The sequence below is a fragment of the Limulus polyphemus genome, unplaced genomic scaffold (assembly GCF_000517525.1).
Source record: "Limulus polyphemus unplaced genomic scaffold, Limulus_polyphemus-2.1.2 Scaffold1643, whole genome shotgun sequence".
In the NCBI taxonomy this organism is placed as follows: domain Eukaryota; kingdom Metazoa; phylum Arthropoda; class Merostomata; order Xiphosura; family Limulidae; genus Limulus; species Limulus polyphemus.
Window position 1 is genome coordinate 186,583 of NW_013667253.1, and position 18,077 is coordinate 204,659.

The window sequence follows — 18,077 nt, forward strand, 5'->3', positions numbered from 1 at the left end:
TATTAATCTCCCGACTATTCCCGAAGGTTCGAGAGAACGAGTCTAGTGACCTCGCTGACGCAACAATAGAAAGTAATTTATAGTTAAATTCGATGACGAGGAACCCACTTTCAGACTAATAATAGTTGGAGACGGCTTGAATGGGTAATGAAGAAAACTTTAATATAAGTACCTGATGATGACAAAACCTTGTCAAAACGTTGTACATTTGTAGTTATGTTAAACTTATATTAAAGTTTTCTTCATTACCCATTCAAGCCGTGTCCAACCATTATTAATTTACAGTTAGTCTTAAGGCCTGTTGGAGAGATATGGGATTAAGATGATTTGCATTTAATCGTAAGGCCCATTGTGTCATTCGCTGTCCATAAACGTAAAAAGTTAAACTGTAACATCCACACACGAGATAACATATCATTCCACCAAGTACTGTTGCTAAGATCTTTATATTATGGTTTTTATAACGCCACATATCTTTAAAATGTGGCATGAATTTATGCCAGATATCGTTTTTAGCGACAGAGGAACGCGTTTGCCAGAACTTTCCTGCCGTTTCGTACTTTTTTACCCGTTAAGGATAATTACTGCACAGTTTAGTTTTTATGAATAATTCTCGCTACTCTAAAAGACGAAAGCGCTGTTTCTGCAAAACTTACGGTCAAGATAGAGAAGTTTCAGATGAAAGGAAATAGCGAATCCGAAACAGCGCAATTTTGCTTCTCTTTTTTGTATTGAGATTATATATATACTTGATTTATTTACACATATTATACAATGCATTGTAGTATTATTTGCTGTGCAAATGATGAGTGCAATTTTTATAGCTGCTTTCGAATTGTGTGGTTTGTGCACAAGAAGAGTCTGGTGGTTCTTAATACAGTGGCAAAATATGTTTGTTTACATTCTTCTGGGAAATCAAAACATTGTGGTTTTGACATAAGATGCTTACAGTCAGGTTTTTAGTTACTAACATAATTATAATTATACATGCAACTAACTTTATAGGGTTTCTCCTGCAACATTCTCCAAGCAAGCCGATTATACACTTAAAGGTAGGTCTCTGGCAGCAACCACTGGAGCCTGTAGAGAAAAAACCAATCGATAATGCCCGGTTCCTTGAAGGCTTTGCGCCACCCAGGTTGAGCCGCAACAGCCCGCATCACCCCGCAGTTTGTCTTGCCGATGAGCCTCCATGCTGCATGCTCTGTTTACTGGACGCAGTTCTCCGCGACTCTGTTGCTTTCATTGTTGTCAGTGGAACGATTGTTGATAATGTGAGGCCAAATAATATAGCTCGTTTTTGTAAACATGTGCGCCTTGAATCATAAACCAGGTATGTGAATGTGAAATATTAATTTACATCAAACTTCAGTTGATCTCACGTACGCATTTTCTTGGGTTTTGTGCATGCTGCTGCATATGTACAGTTAAGTAGGCCTAGTATGTTTCCGTGGTCATAATTAGACGCTTGTTTGTAGCTTATTTTCTCAAAGGTCATTTATACAAAAGTATGTTGAAATATTTTTTAAATAAGTGTCATGCGAAAATCCAGCTTAGCTCTTCTATTTTAAATAAAAACATTTAATCGAAAATTTATGAATTACTTATCCAGTTAGTTCAATATGTTATTTTGTTATACTGTATTGTACTCGACATTATGGTCTATCACGTGGGTCTATCTGAAAGTATTCAGTTGTACTAACAATATCAACCTGGCTTAATCTCTAATGGTTTAACATACTTATTACGAATATGACTGTTTGCATTTTAACCGATTAATTTTTACATTAGCACATTTTGGTAATGTTATGCTGTAGGTTAAAATTTCAGCTAAGCTCAAGTACAACAGACCTGCAAAACATTTTTAATTGTTGTCATATATTATATGATGGATTAGGTATGTAAAGTATCAACTTTACTTGGCCGAAAATTAGTTGACAGTTAAAAAAACAACACATAAACAATAATTATATAACATTTTCTGATATAAATTGTACAACTACGCTGAGACTTTGGTAGTGATTTTTATGGGAATATGAACCATACAACCCGTGTAAGTTACAGAAATCGAACACAACTCAAGATAGACATGATAAGTTGTTTAACACGAAAAAAAACAACAAAAAAACACGTTTTGTAAAGGGGTAACAAAACCAAAAAACTAGGCTTAACTGTATATAAGGCAAACCTCTATCAAAGCCAGGGAACAGCTGAAAAACTGGCCAGGATTGTAAGCTGTGGAGGGCTCTTGTTTCTGCCAGAGAACACCGAAGAAAATTAAATGAATGAATTGTATATCTTAGTGTGCATAAACATTTTTCCTCCACTGAAAATTAGCTATCTTCTTCTGTCTTCTTTTAATTCTATATATTTATCAGGGTACAAAATAACAAGTATAGTTCTGTTTCAACTCTGTTTCAACATAATAAAAGCTGTTGTTGTGTTGCACTTTGTATTTTGATATAAACATCATAACAATTATAGTTGTGTTGCACTTTGTATTTTAATATAAATATTATAACAACTGTTGTTGTATTTCAACTTTATATTTTAATATGAACATCATAACAACTGTAGTTGTGTTTCACTTTGCATTTTATCATAAACATCATAACAACTACAGTCTTCATAAGGTCATATCATAACAACTATTGTTGTGCTCCAACTTTGTATTTCATTAGAGTAAACTATAACAAATCTTCATTGCTTTTCAACTTTGTATCTGTGTAAGTGTATGCCATAACAACTATTGTTGTTTCATCTTCGTATTTTCATCAGAATACTCATAACAACTGTAGTCATTTTTTAACTGAGTAAGGGTACAATATAAACACAGACTAAGGAAATAAACAAAATATCCATGTATAAATAAAAACTAAGGTAAGAAACAAAATCTTCATGTACAAACACAAATTAGGATAAGAAACAGAACATCCGTGTATAAACACTAACTAAGGTAAGAAACAAAATAAAATATACTGCATAAACACAGACTAGGGCAAAAAATATGTTATTCCTCTATAAACACAGACTAAGGTGAGGAAGACGAAATATCTCTGTGTAAGTCCTAAAAACTTTGAGTTAAAGTGAAGAAGAATGTATAGCAATATATCAACCACACCATATCTCCTATATCCAGTGCCAAAGGTCTTTCGCCCAATACCAGGGCTCATCAGGCTAACTTGGATACAACAGACACAGTAGTGGTTGAAATCACAGTCTAAGGTAAGATATTAATTATTCTCCTATAAACTTAGACTAATTAATATACTACTATGTACGGAACTGTTATATTGGTAGGATTAACAGTATATATATATATATATATGTATATATATAAAGAGCTTAAACAAAATAGAGATAAAACTATTGGTGGTCAGTGCACTAAAGCGGTTCATCATTACCATAAACAATCTCCAAAGGAAACAAAGTATAGAAGTGAAAGTTTTAAAAGGTCGTGATATTCTGTAAAACTTTTAAACTTAGTGAGTAGCAATAATAAGGTTGTATTTCTCAAAGAACTGAATGAATTTCGTGTTTAAAGTGTGATAAAATAAACATCGTTTGTGAAAAATGAGAGTTGAATTAACTTACGAGCTCCATCCAAGAAGCAAAATATATCTCTGCAAACATATATATGAGGTGAGAAACAAAATTCTCCTTTCATAAACGTAGACTAAGGCAAGAAACGAATTATCTCTGTATGAAAACAGACTAAGATCAGAAATTAAATATCTTTTTTACAAACTTAGACTAAGACAAGAAATAAATAATCCCTTTATAAACACAAAATAAGGTAAGAAACACAACACTACTCTATAAACGTACATGTGGTAAGAAGCAAAATGCCCCTGTATAAACACAGAATGTAAGAAAAAATATATCCCCTATAACACATAGCAAGATAAGATACAAAATATCCGTCTATAAACACTAAAGGTGTGGCGATACAGCGATATCGTATCGTGAATACGATACGATTTATGTATTTTCACGAAATTTGGCATGCTTTCAGTAAACATTATATGTCTTTTGTACAGAAAAAAATCAAAATTTCTAATAACTTATTTTTGCTAAAAATTAATGATTCAATGAAGGAAGATGAGTATTGAATACTACATGTTGTCTTAATTTCTTTTATCAAAAACATTACATGCAACGTAATGTTACGACAGCGGAGGTCACGTGACGCTAGTAACACGTCATGCACTTCTAGAACGTTCATGAAACCTCGAGAGGCTGCTAGATTCGGTATTCTTGTACATATAAGACGGTCAAGACGTGACGGCAACAATGTGTAATTCAACTGCGGACAGAGAGAGACGTATTGTTGAGCATGTGAGACGTTCGTTGTGAATTATAGCGTGACCGTGGAAATTAAGTGTATTGCAAAGTTGTATTTAGAAAGAATAAATCAGTTTTATTTAAGAAAGGACTTGTATCGCTAAAGTTTCTTCAGAAAGAAATTATACGGAAAATTAACTGACGAACGGAGGCGTAACAGTAACATAAATTAACAATAACAAAATAGATAGACGGATATTAACTTTTTTTATTTTACTTCTCTTGCCAGCTGACATTTAGTTGATCAAACCTGAGAATTTGAAAAAAACACTTTAAGACACAAAATATCCTTGCATAAATACAAACTAGGTTAAGCAACAAAATATCTCTCTTTAAACTAAACTAAGGTAGAAAAAATGTTTCTGTATAAATTATACGAACTTTGAGTGAAAGTAAAGAATAATGCATAACAATATATTAACTACACTATATCAGCTATATTTAGTGCCAACGAAGCTTTTTCAATACACCACTTATCAGACTGGGATACAACATACAGAATAGTGAGTGGTTCAAGCGACAGTTCAATGGAGAAATTAATTATCTCTTAATAAAAACAGATTAAGGTAATAAACAAAATATTCTTGCATAAACATAGGCTAAGGTAATAAACAAAATATCCCTTTATAAACATGGAATAAGGTGAGGAACAAAATATGCCGTATAAACTCAGAAGAAGGCAAGTGAAAAATATACCTTTTTTTAATATCGACTAGTTACATTATTGTATGATAAGTGATCTCATGAGCTATTTATCGTTAAGTCTTATACAGTTTTGTGGTAAGTGATTTCATGGACTCATTTTTGTTACGTCTTATATTTACATTTTTGTGTGGTAAGTGATTTCATGGACTAGTTTTTGTTATGTCTTACATCTACATTGTTGTGTGGTAAGTGATTTTACTAACTAGTTTTTGTTAACTTTCATAACGAGGTTGTTGTATGGTAAGTAATCTCTTAGGCTATTTTTATTAAATTTTATAGTTAGATTGATGTGTAGTAGTACCTTGCGAGCTACATACCCATGATTCGATTGTTGTGCGGTAAGTGATATTGATAAAATATTGTGAGGCAAGTAATCTCATGAGCTTATTTTTGTTAAGTATCATACTTAGATTGTTTTGTGGTAAGTTATCTTACAAGCTGGTGTTTCGTAACCCTGTATACCTATATTTCTATGTCGTAAGTGACCCACTCGAGCTATTTTTTATTAAGTTTTATACTTAAATTGTTGTTTGGTTAGTGATTTCAGATTAAGTTTTTCTCATATTTATATCTATATTTTTGTGTAGTAAGTTATTTCGCAAACTACATTTGTTAACTCTCTTAGCATGATTGTTTGCTGTGATTTCTCGAAATAGTTTTTATTAGGTCTAATATCTATATCGTTATATAGTAAGTGATTTTTAGAGCTCTTTATGTTAAGTCTTATACCTATATTGTGGTGCAGTAAGTGATCTCACAAGCAAGTTGCTGTTTAATTTTACTCTTAGACTGTTGTGCGATAGGTGACTCTACTACATAGTTTTTGTTAAATGCCATTCTTAGATTTTCTGTGGAAAGTGATCTAACGAGCTAGTTTTTATTAAGTTTCTTTCTTAGATTTTTGTGTGAATAGTGACCTTTCGGACTATTTTTGTTAAGTTTTGATATGTAGATTGTTATTTAGTAAGTGGTCTCTCTAGTTTTTGCTAATTCCAGTATTTATATTTTTGTGTAGTGAGATATTTCTCAAGCTCGTTTTAAAGTATAATGCTTTGCTTGTTTAGTGGCAAATGATCTAATTAGCTAGTTGTTGTTTTTTTAGTTTCATTTTTAAATTGTTGTGTTGTAAGTGATCTCACGAGCTGTGTTTTCTTAAGCCTGATACCTGTATTGTGATGCGGTAAGTGATTTCATGAACTAGATGTCCCCAATTCGTATGCCTATTTTTTTATGTTGTAAGTGATCTTCCGGGCTATTTTTTGTTAAATTCCATACCTACATTATTGTTTGGTAAATAATCTCACGATAATTTCTACTATGTTTTATATCTAGAGTTTTGTGTGGTAAGTTATTTTCGAGCTACATATTCTTAACAATACTTAGATTGTTGTTTGGTAAATGATTTAAGACCTAATTTTTGATAAGTCTTATATTATAGATTTTAGTGTTGTAAGTGATTTCTCGAGCTACATTTTGTTCTGCGATAAGTGCTCACTCGAGCTAATTTTTGTTAGGCCTCATACATAGGTTGTTGTGTGGTAAGTGATCTCGCAAACTAGTTTTTAGTAAGTCTTATAACTAGAGCTAGGTTTTCTTGAGTCTTACACGTAGTTTGTTGCAAGGTAAATGATCTCACAAGCTACTTTTTGTTAAATCTGATATTTATATTGTTTTTAATAAGTAATCTCACAAGATAATTTTTACTAAGTATTTTGTCTAAATTGTTTATGAGGTAAATGATTTCATAAGTCTGATACCTATATTGTTATGTGGTAAGCAATATCTACAATTAGTTATCAGTCGTACATAGATTGTTGTGTGGAAAGTGATTTCATAAGCTAGCTTTTATAAAGTCTAATAACTACATTGTTGTGTAGAAACTGATGTCCCGAGCTAGATTTTGCTAAATCTTATATCAATATTGATTATTCTGTGGTAAATGATCAAACGAATTAGCTTTTGTACAGTCTAATTTTTAGATTGTTGCATGGTAAGTGGTCTGTCAAGCTAGTTTTTAAGTTTATACCTAAATTGTTTCGTATTAATTAATCTCAAGAGCTAGTTTTCTTATGTCTCATAAATACATTGTTGTGTGGTGAGTGATCTCTTAAGATGTTCTCATAACTAGATGTTTGTGTGGTAACCTCTCGTGCTACTTTTTGCTAAGTCTTATACCTAGAATTTTGCGTAGTAAGTGATCTCATGAGCTAGTTTTTGTTGAGCGTTATACCTATATTGTTGTGTGTTAATTGATCTCAATAGGTTGTTTTTGTTATTGTCTTATATTTAGATTTTTGTGTGGTGAATTCTCGACTACATATTGTTAATTCTCTTAGCAAGCTTGTTCTGCGATAAGCGATCTTATGATCTAGTTTTTGTTAAGTCTCATACCGAGAATGTTAAGTGGTAAATAATCTCATGAGCTAGATTTTTCAAAGTCTTATACCTAGTTTGTCGTGTATTTAGTGATTTGTCAAGCTTCTTTTTTTTTAATTCTCACACCTAGATTTTCGTGAAATACGAGCCAGTTTTTATTAAATCTTATACATATATTATTTGCCCCCAGTGGCACAGCGGTGTGTCTGCGGACTTACAACGCTAAAAACCGGGTCTCGATACCCGTGGTTGGCAGAGCACAGATAGCCCATTGGGTAGCTTTGTGCTAAATTCCAAACGAACAAAAATATATTATTGTGCAGTAAGTTACCTCACGAGCTAGTTTTAGTTAAATCTTATACTTCAGTCTAATAACTAAATTATTGTGTAGTGAGTGATCTCACGAGCTAGTTTTGTTAAGTTTCATAGCTAGATTACACTGCAATAAGTGATATCACGATTTTATTTTGGTGAAGTCTTATACTTTAAATGTTGTTTGGTAAGTGATCATACAAACTAGTTTCTTTTAAGTGTCATATATAGATTGTGTGTTGTAAGTCAATTTCACAAGTTAGTCTTTCTTAAGTCTCATACCGAGGTTGTTGAGTTGTAAGTGATCCCTCGAGCAGTGGTTAAAGTGGGGCGGTGTGCATACCGGTAAGGAAAACAATGGCGATATGACATATCGGAAAAAAGGTATACAGCTGTAAAATACCATAACTATACCTGTTTGGCTTTAGTGTCTCTGCAAATATAGTTCCATATCACATGAAACACTAATCCAGCTCACCCTCTTAAACTGCGTGCATGGCGGCATCTTCCCCAAACCACTTTAAACACTTCTCTCGAGATAGTTTCATACTTACATAGTTGTTTGGTAAGTGCTCTCACAAGCTAGTTTTTCCTAATTTTCAACTTTGCTTGTTGTATGATAAATCATCTCTCGAGGCAGTTTTTATTAAGTATACCTAGATTGTTGTGCACTAAGTGACCTTAGAGCTTGTTTTTGTTAATAAGTCTCACAATTATTAGGAAAAAAATATATAGCTAAATAAAAAAGCTATGTAGGGCTGGCTATTGAATTTGAAAAAGGAATCAAACAAGATAGAGATGGAAGTGGGCATATCACTTGATCCGGCTAATGATCACATAGCAGACTAAGCCGTCTAGACTTTACATGGCGTTTGAATAGAATTCCAGCTTTCATCATTATACCTTTCCTTTAGTTAAATTTAGAATACTACTTTTATGACTATTGTACAATAGAGTAACATTTTACGATAGGAAATTCTGGTTCTAATTGTTTTGGCTGCTTTTCTATTTAGCGATATTTTTCCCCCTAACACTTGTTTGTTTACTTTTTTATAAAATGGCGGACGTTGGTTACTAGCTTATAAAGTGTATTATAAAGCTTTATCAATTTTGCATAGAATGATAATAAAATAGATACTGCTAGAACTAGGTAGACGCTTGGTCTGTTGAAGAAAGACGATGATGAACAAAACTAAGAAATCTTGGTTTTGGCTATTCGTCGATTTTCAACTTTGGGACGCTCTGGATAACTGAAAAGCGGCATGTACACCGGATATAGAGCGACTATGCCAGGTAGCTCTTTATATATAGCTTCTGATGACCTGAAGATAAGAAAATTCAGATGAATTTTGTATTGCTTTAATATGGGCGTCTGTGAAATCCCTCCATAAAAAGTGCTAGTGCACTCTCCGATAAGTAGATTTGTGTGTGATAAGTAATATCACGAACTAGTTTTTCTTAAATTGTTTGCTTTGATTGTTATTTGGTAAGTGATTTCACAGTTTAGTATTTTTTTAAGTCTCATACATATATTTTTATGTTGTAATTGTAAGTCTTATACATAGATTGATGTAAGTGATTTCACGAGACAAAAATACTTGAACTGTGTTTCCCTGATATCAAGAACTTGTTTCGTGAAGTCTAATAGCTAGATTTTTTTTGTGTTTTAAGTCATATCACGAGCTACGTTTTGTTAAGTCTTATAACGAGATTGTTGTGTTGTAAGTGATCTCTCAAGATAGCTTCTTATACCTAGACTGTTTTTTCTAAATCCTTGTATCTAGATTGTTGTATTTTAAGCGATCTCTCGAGCTATTTTTTCATATTAAATCTCATATCTAAATTGTTGTGTGATAAGTGGCCCATCTTGTCTAGAACTTTTAACATTAGTGCTGTGCCACCTATGTCTACAGCAATTTCCTGAACTACTCCAGTTGTATCACTACCTCATAATGTTCCAGAATTTAGCAAGCCGGTTGAACAACATCACCCAATTAAAAAACTAACAGACCATCATAGAAATGTATCCGTTAGGCTTTTCACGCTCTTTTCATAATATTTTCCAAAGTGAATGTATGGAAAGTGAACAACAAGCTATTGTTTATTGAAGAGGATCGCCTTCAACAAAATTAACCAACCTTCCAGCTGAGAGCCGCAGCAGTTATCAAGCATTAGTGACCTTTTTATCGAAAAGATTTGAGTTACACACAAAAAGGAAATTTCAAACCTATAATTTAGGAGCAGTGTAAGGAGGAAGGAAGGGCCTTAGCCGAACTTGCGGAAGATATGGAAAGGCTTGTCTAATTACTTTACCTGAACACTCCACATGAAATGATGAGTTTGCTTACGTATGACCAATGTATAGATGCAATTTGGACGGGGACATGTGACTACGCTAAAGCAAAGTAGATATACACTGTTAAAAGAAGCTATTCTCTTGGCAATGATACTTTAACTAATTAAAGCATAAATAAACAACTAAGTTCACAATGCAGAAATTATGAACTTATCAGACTAAATAAGCTTGAAACATCAATTATCTCTGAGGAAGGTGTAGAAGAGCTATTCATTAGAAGGTGTTTCAGTTGCAACTTAAAAGGGCATATTGCCAAGGACTGCAGAATAAAAAGTTAGAGAGCTGTTTACTCGAGATGGAGAAAATACACCACTCTACAAAAGTGTTTCAATTGTTGAATGATAATACATCCAAGACAGTGATGAATCAGTCGTTGATAATGAACCAAGAAGAAGACATCTTGCGGTTGAGGATATCCACTTGTTCTAATAGGAGTAAGGAATATATTATTTAAAGAAACCAGCCCACAGGTCAGTGGGTTTATTGGTGGGAAGCCTTGCAGTATGTTGATCAACACTGGTTCTACAGCTACAGTTATTCGACCAGATCATGGTAAAGAAAGGTGAGAAATTGCCTTCAGAAATGAATAAAGAAGATGGATTGATGCAAGCAGCAATTAAAATTAAAGTTCCAGCATGAGGAAAGTTCGAAGTCACTCTCATCATGCATGACATGATGTATGGGTAATTGAAATCGAGGAAGAGTTCATATTGGAAACTGACTTCTTGCGTAAACACAACTGTGGTATTAGAGTAGGTTCAAATAGCTTCACTATGTATGACTAGGAATACCCCGTACACTTTACAACCAGAAGTTGAACTTCCCGTGACAACAAGGTTGGATGCACAGAGTAATTAATGCAGCAGAGCAGAATTCAGAATGATAGATGGTCCAAACTAAGTTCATCCATTGTGATCGTCTTTGGAAGCAGTAAACGGGAGAATGGCCTAGTGATTAACATCAGAGGAGAATTTGCCAATGGAAAGTCAACTTGGTGAAGACCTAGGGTTTCTGTCGAAACCACTACCAGAATGTGAATTATAAAGTCACAAGTGGATTCTCTCTACCATATAATTGGAGAAGATTCCCCAAGTGGCAAGGTAGCAATTGAAAATAAAGGACTAGAGGTCATCCCATCATTGTACCATAAGCCAAGGAAAAAATACCAAAAAGATTTAGTGAATGGACAATATAGAGACAGTAAACAAGATAACAAAGAAAATTTTGCTTATGTTAATGAGAAATTAGTATGTATTTTGTTTAACACATTTAATTAAAGATCTAGTGATTGTAATGTATATTTATGACTTTACTGCTAATTATGGAATTTTAGATTTATTGCTGTGTTGTTCGTGTATTAGAATTTTTCATGGGACCTCAAAATTCAGGGCAAAGGCAAAGTTGTAGGTTATGTTTTTATAATTTAAATCTAGACGTTTTGTATTGTTTGCTAGAGCGAGTTTAGTATGATGTACTGATGCCTAGAAAGTACCCTACTGTTTCGATTTGACGTGACGTCTCGAATTTTCGAGTGATTTAGGGAAAATATATTGTATAAAAATAACACAGTGAAATAATGAATTGATCAGACAGTGAGATATTTAATCTGCACTACTGTCCCTAATTTAGCAGCGAAAGACTAAAGGGAAGGCAGCTAGTCATCACCACCCACTACTCTTGTACCAACGAATAGTGGGATTGACCCTCACTTTATAATGCTCTCACGGCTGAAAGGGCAAGTATGTTTGATGGGACGGGGATTCGAACCCTCGACCTTCAGATTGCGAGTCAAGCACCTTACCCACCTGGCCATGCCGGAGAAGAAAGTAATAGTGCAATTATCAGCTGGTTTTGTTTATTTTTCATTTCAAGTTAAGCACAAAGCTACATAATGGGTAATCTGTGCTCTGCCCACCACGGGTATCGAAACCCGGTTTCTAGCGTTGTAAAACCGCAGACTAAGTGGTCACCTTTCCAAGTTCTAAACAGGCCCGACATTGGGTGTCTACGGGGATCAGACGAGAGCCGAATTTTTACAATGTGATATGAACGATAGCTATTAATCTGTGAGTTAGTTAGTTAGATAGTGAGTCTAATGGTCAATTCAGTACTGTACATTTCTTGAGTTTGTACAGTAGATACGAAAGGAAATTTAACAATAGACTGTATAAGGCTGATTTGTAATCTAGGCCTATCATTGAACATAGCCTTTAAACGTTATAGAACAACTAAATAACTCACAACAAATGAGTGGACTAGACTTTGCATTATCTTTACCGAATAATGGAAATAAGCCACCCAATGGTAGAAACTGTTACAACAATATGCAGTTAAAACACAATTATAGCTGTTATAATATATCCTTAATATTATATCAAGTTTAACCACAATATTTGTTATATGCCCTTGTAATATTACAAAGTTAAAACACAGCTGCAGTTGTTATGATGTATATTATGAAGATATAAAGCTGAAAAACATCGGATGAGCCGTGAATTCGATGAAACTTGTCTATTGCAGATGGAGTAGTGAATCAAGTAACAGATTGTGCCTCTACATCATTCACAAATTCTTTCTTTTCTTCACCAAAATTACAAGTTTTGGTGAAAAAAAATCACAAATGAAACTATAATTGCTATTCCATAGATCTACCCTTATGAATATACAAAATAGAAACACAAATATTGTTATTATAGTATTTTGACACTTGTGTATAAAGTTAAAATCATAAATAATATTCAACGTTAAACTGATAGATAGGCCTAAATAAAATGTTTTTAACTGTGTACCAGTTTAACGTTGAATATTATTTATGATTTTAACAAATATTGTTGTTACATTGTACCCTTATGAAGATCCAAAGTTGAAACACGACTATAGTTGTTATGGGATATCTCCTATGAAGATATATACTTGACAAACAACTATACTTTTTACGATGTATGTTTACAAATAGCAAAGATTCAAAACTCTAAAAGTTGTTATGAGGTACCATAAATCAGATTCTTTTAAGACTATTACTTAGTACTAGTCCTGGTGTTTAGGGCGCTCGACTCTCAATCTGCAAGTCGCGAGTTCGAATCCCCTTTAGGTTTGCTGTCGGGGCTTGGTTAATACCCGAATGTCTAACTCCAGAACTAAATGCGATTAAGGTAGAATGAAGAAAAAGAGGAGACTTAGTATTACTTTTGTTACTATTGTAAGAGTGAGGAGTTTGACACAGGGTGTTCTCCATCCAATAAGGTTCGTTTAGTTATAATGCTCAATTCAATTTGATTTAAGTAACATCTGCCTTTCCCACATTCTTTCGCGCATATTTCACCTCCATAATTCCACCCTCTTTTGTCCAGTTGACCAGTGTGATATTTTGTTCAATCTTTTCCTGTTCCCTCAGTAACAAGCAATTTCATTAACGACATCATTCTGAGATCTTAAAAGTTGCCCAAATGCTGCACTTTACTAGCCTTTCTTGTTCAATGATAGTTTGCTGTAGCTTGGAATACAGGTTGTTATCAGATGAGCCATCAAGTCTCTCAAAGCTCAAAGGTTTTTTCCATGTTTTCTGGACAAAACCTGTCTCTAGTCTTGTGATAGGCTTTAGGAAGTCTGTCAGGAGTATTGTCCAGTCGTGATTTTATCCGATACCAGTCAAGGAGACAAGTGTGTTCTGAGATGTTTTACATCCTCTTTTACATTAAATGGATCATCCAGCTTTTTTGCCACTGATTATTCAAACAGTAGATGTTTTTAGCTTTTCCACACGGCTCCTGCCCATGCAAATAGTTTCCTGACTGAGCCATCCGTTAGTATGTTCAATGTCTATCTCTGCTAGGATTTTAATTTCATGGCTTCTGCTGTATTGACCAGTCCTAATCTTTCCCCTCCATATATTGCTGCTAATCTTCATTATATTTGACTTAATGCCATCTACCTGGTTAAGTTCTTTTAATGTTTTCTAGTGGAAATCTTTCTACTATCCACAATAAGAAAAGTGAATTTTTTCTTAGTTTTTGATATATTTCTTATATTATATATAAGAAAATAGTTTGAGAAGCATTACTTAAAACAAACAAAATGTAATGCAATGGTCAGATGGTCTCTTTTGTCCGGACGGTAAACTTGTTCATCCTGAACGTTTAAATGCCCTAAAGCATAAAACTGTGACTAGGTGAGAAAACCAGTACTTATAACATCAATATTTTCAGTTGTATATAGAGGAGGATAGCCTATAAAATGGTGAAGGGGAAGGAACACTACTAGATTCTTACCAATTTTTGGTTTAGCCCCCCCTCCCAGTATTTCGATCAGTAATAAGTCAGGAGTCTTATAAAAAAAATCGAATTTCGATACACTTGATGCACACAATACAGATAGCCCATTATGCAGCTCTGTGGTTAACAGCAAACAAACATACAAACCATTTTCTGCCATACAATTATATAATACTAGCGAAAGTACACGGCTTTGCTCGGGTTATTAGGTTGATAGTGTGTGTATCCTGAACCCATTTTAGCATAAAAGTATAACCTATATACTTTTATTGCTAAGCAACATGACATAAAAGCCATTGTTGTAACGCATTGTTACCAAACTGCACTGACTTTTCTATATATCAGAGGTTGTTATATAAGGAACCACTTCTCTTCTATGTGGTTTTTCGCTAGTTTGTCTCATTAAAAAGGTGTGCATGCATGCATGCACGTGGATAAGATAAGTGATACCCAGGTGCACACCCTTAGGGTACACTTAGTATGGCTGCAAAATTTCAGGTTTCTAGATTCTTTCCTCTTAGAGCTATGGCGGTCACATTTCTTTTCTATGTGATTTTTCGCTAGCTTGCCTCTCAAAAAGATGCGCTCGCGCGTACGCACATGGATAAGTAGTAATACCCAGGTGCACATCCTCGGGGTCCACTTAGTATGTATCCAAAATTTCAGTTTTCTAGATTCTTTCCTCTTGGAGTTATGGCGGTTATACACAGAGACACGCCCTTTTATTATTATAGATAAATGGCAGCGCCTGATTTTTCCACACTGAAATGTTAGATTATATAATTCTACATTCCCTAAACTTACAAAACAGTGATTATCCATAAAAATGTTTTTAAAGAAACATTGTCGATTTTTTGAATTAGATAATTGGCTAAGGAAAGTCATACGAATTAAAAATTGCAACTTCTTAATTATTAACACTATGAAATTAATTTAAATAACATCGTATTTCCGCTTATCTTAAACACTGAAAAGTAGTTAAAACCGCTGTCGTGTTAAAAGTGCGTTGGAAATTAGGCTTTCGCAAACTGTTCCTCGAGCACACGCATCGTGGGTAGCCAAGTCCGTTAATTTATTGATACATTTGTGTTTCGTATTCATATCATTGCGTTATTTATGGCCCCTTAGTGGTTTAGCGGTAATCTGCAGTCTTACAACTCTAAAAAGCAGGTTTCGATACTCGCAGTGGGCACAGTACAGGTAGCCTATTGCGTAGCCTGACGCTTAACAACCAACCAAAACGTTATTTTTGAGCGTTTTATGTAGAGTACTGGTGACTAGAGTAGCGGAAGATAATAGGTAGGATAACACCTGGATTTTAATAAACAGTGCATGGGTGTGCAGGTAGTCGTCTATTTGGTCGTATGTAATTTATAAAATGACTGCTTTGCAATTTGGTTGAATACGCTTTAAACTCAGCAGGTATGAGATGTTTATAACTATTTATGGCTGTAATATTTTCGATCTTTCCTTGCTTTATAAATAAAACGTTATACCCTGTCGAGAGGTGGCGTTTCGAGTATTAAGAAACAAAGTTATTTGAAAATTAAAAATTTAGGGCCAACTATTGTACATGTGACGTAGGTCTAATGGTAGTACATGGATTGAAGGTATAAATTCTTAATTTCATTTCATTCGGAGAAGAAAAAATGTGCAAAGTGATTTTTCCCCGTTTGATAACTAAATTATTAAAAATATGTTGCAGTTTTTTACCAAAAACCCCAGATAGATTGTTAAAATTAAAAATCTGAAACCAAAATGTTATTAAAGTTTAAACATAATATAGACAACTGTGTATTGTAAATCATAACTATTAGACTAAAGTAAATGTAAGTTCTATTGTTAATTTGTATCTCATTGCTAGGGATCGCATTTGTGCGTATACATACGTTAAATCAAGTTGTTTACTCTGTGTACACACTTGTTTAATTAATGTTCACTTTGTAAAAAGTCTAGATGGCATGTTATACTGACAAGCTTATTGTGTGTAGCAAACTACATAAGCAATCATAATATTTGTTATCTAATTGGAGGAATTGCTGTACCCTGTTGTACTTGTAGTTCCTCAGATGTATACTGTTTCCTGTTGGGTGATCATTCTTGTTGTTATGCTACACATTATATTTTGTAATGACCAATCAACTGTTGTTATTTTTATTGTTATTGCAATCCTTCAGTAAATGCTTGCTTACATTTAAGACAGATAAGATGTGTGTATTTTATTTTATTTTGATACACTTTGTATATTGCTGATATTAGAAACTTGCACAACACATTTACACAAGTTATAACTTATAGTAACAACAAAAATTATCCAGTATCTTGAGATTTTCAGGATGAGGTTTATTAATATAAGATCTTTATTTGGTAGACCTTGTTTCGTTTTTGATTATTTTTTCAGCTGTGAAAGAGAGCTACAAGAACTTAAGTTATAATCTAATTAATCCCATGAAATAATTCATAAAAGTTTAAAGGGACAAAAAGGAGCTTATTAGCCCATCAAGGATGTCCCTTCCAGCTCCCAAATATAACTACCCCTTACTACTCATGTATTCATCCAGTCTTTTCTTGAACTCAGCTAAATTTTCTGCCTCCACTACCCTTGAAGGCAGCTCATTCCAAAAGCCAACTACCCTGTTTGAAAAGTAATACTGTCTGAACTGCAGATAACTTCTACACTGCCAAAATTTGAATTCATGACCCCTTGTCCTGTTGTTTTCACTGCTAAACACACAAAACGTTTGAGGGATCTATATTATAAATACCCTTAATAACCTTAAACACCTCAATCAAATCCCCTCTGACCCTTCTCTCCAGAGAAAACAAGTTCAGAGATTTTAGTCTGTCCTCATAGGACAATCCCACCATCCCAGGTATCATCATAGTGGCTCTTCTCTGAACCTTATCCAACAGTTCAACGTGCTTCTTAAGGAAGGAAGCTCAAAACTGTACACAGTACTCTAAATAAAGTCTTACAAGTGATCTATATAGTGAAACAATAATATCCCTTTTCTTGTATGCAACATTTCTGTAGATGCTACCCAAAATCCTATTGCCAACTACAGTACAGTATTTAGATGACTTAAGTGATTTTTTAATCACAACACCAAGATCTTTTTTTTTCAACCATAGTATTTAATGTATTCCCATTTAAATTGTAAAATTGAATTATGAAAATCTATATGTATCACCTTAAATTTTGTATAGTTAAGCATCGTTTGTCACATATTGCCCCAATGCATCAAATGATCTAAATCTCCTTATAAGTGTGCAGCATCTTTGATACAGTTAACCACTCCAAAAATCTTTATGCGATCTGCAAAATTCAAAATTTTTGTGGTCATCCCAGACTCAATATCATTAATACAAATCACAAACAGCAGAGGACCAAGCACAGAGCCCTGAGGCACACTGCTTGTAACTGTGATCAAGTCAGATCTAGCTCCATTTATTACTACTCTTTGCTTTCTACTCTCCAGCCAAATTTCTATCCAATTTAATAAAATTTCCACCACACCCACAAATTTAATTTTTGTAACAAGTCTTTTGTGATTCACCTTATCAAAGGCTTTCTGAAAATCAAGATAAACCATATTCACAGTATTTTCTTCATCAACTCTTTTAGTAACATCCTCAAAGAATGTCAGAAGATTTGTTAAACAAGATTTTCCGTCAGTGAAACCATGCTGGCTCTTTGACACTATATCAAACTG

At 33.8% G+C, this 18,077-nt stretch overlaps 1 protein-coding gene across 6 annotated transcripts in view; it reads left to right on the forward strand.

Moving 5' to 3' along the window:
- The window catches only part of LOC106464416 (protein dispatched-like), a 79,608-nt gene that overhangs the window by 18,264 nt on the left and 43,267 nt on the right, over nucleotides 1-18,077 (forward strand). The window contains exon 1 of one of the 6 annotated variants that reach the window (XM_022392122.1): nucleotides 1,194-1,333. The exons of 1 other annotated variant lie outside the window; for it this stretch is intronic. The gene's annotated coding sequence lies outside the window, so the exon portion shown is untranslated. Of the gene's footprint in view, nucleotides 1-1,193; nucleotides 1,334-3,188; nucleotides 3,226-15,746; nucleotides 15,787-15,921; nucleotides 15,975-18,077 lie in introns of those variants that run through there. 4 more of the 6 variants (XM_022392121.1, XM_022392119.1, XM_022392118.1 and 1 more) reach the window with 4 other exon arrangements.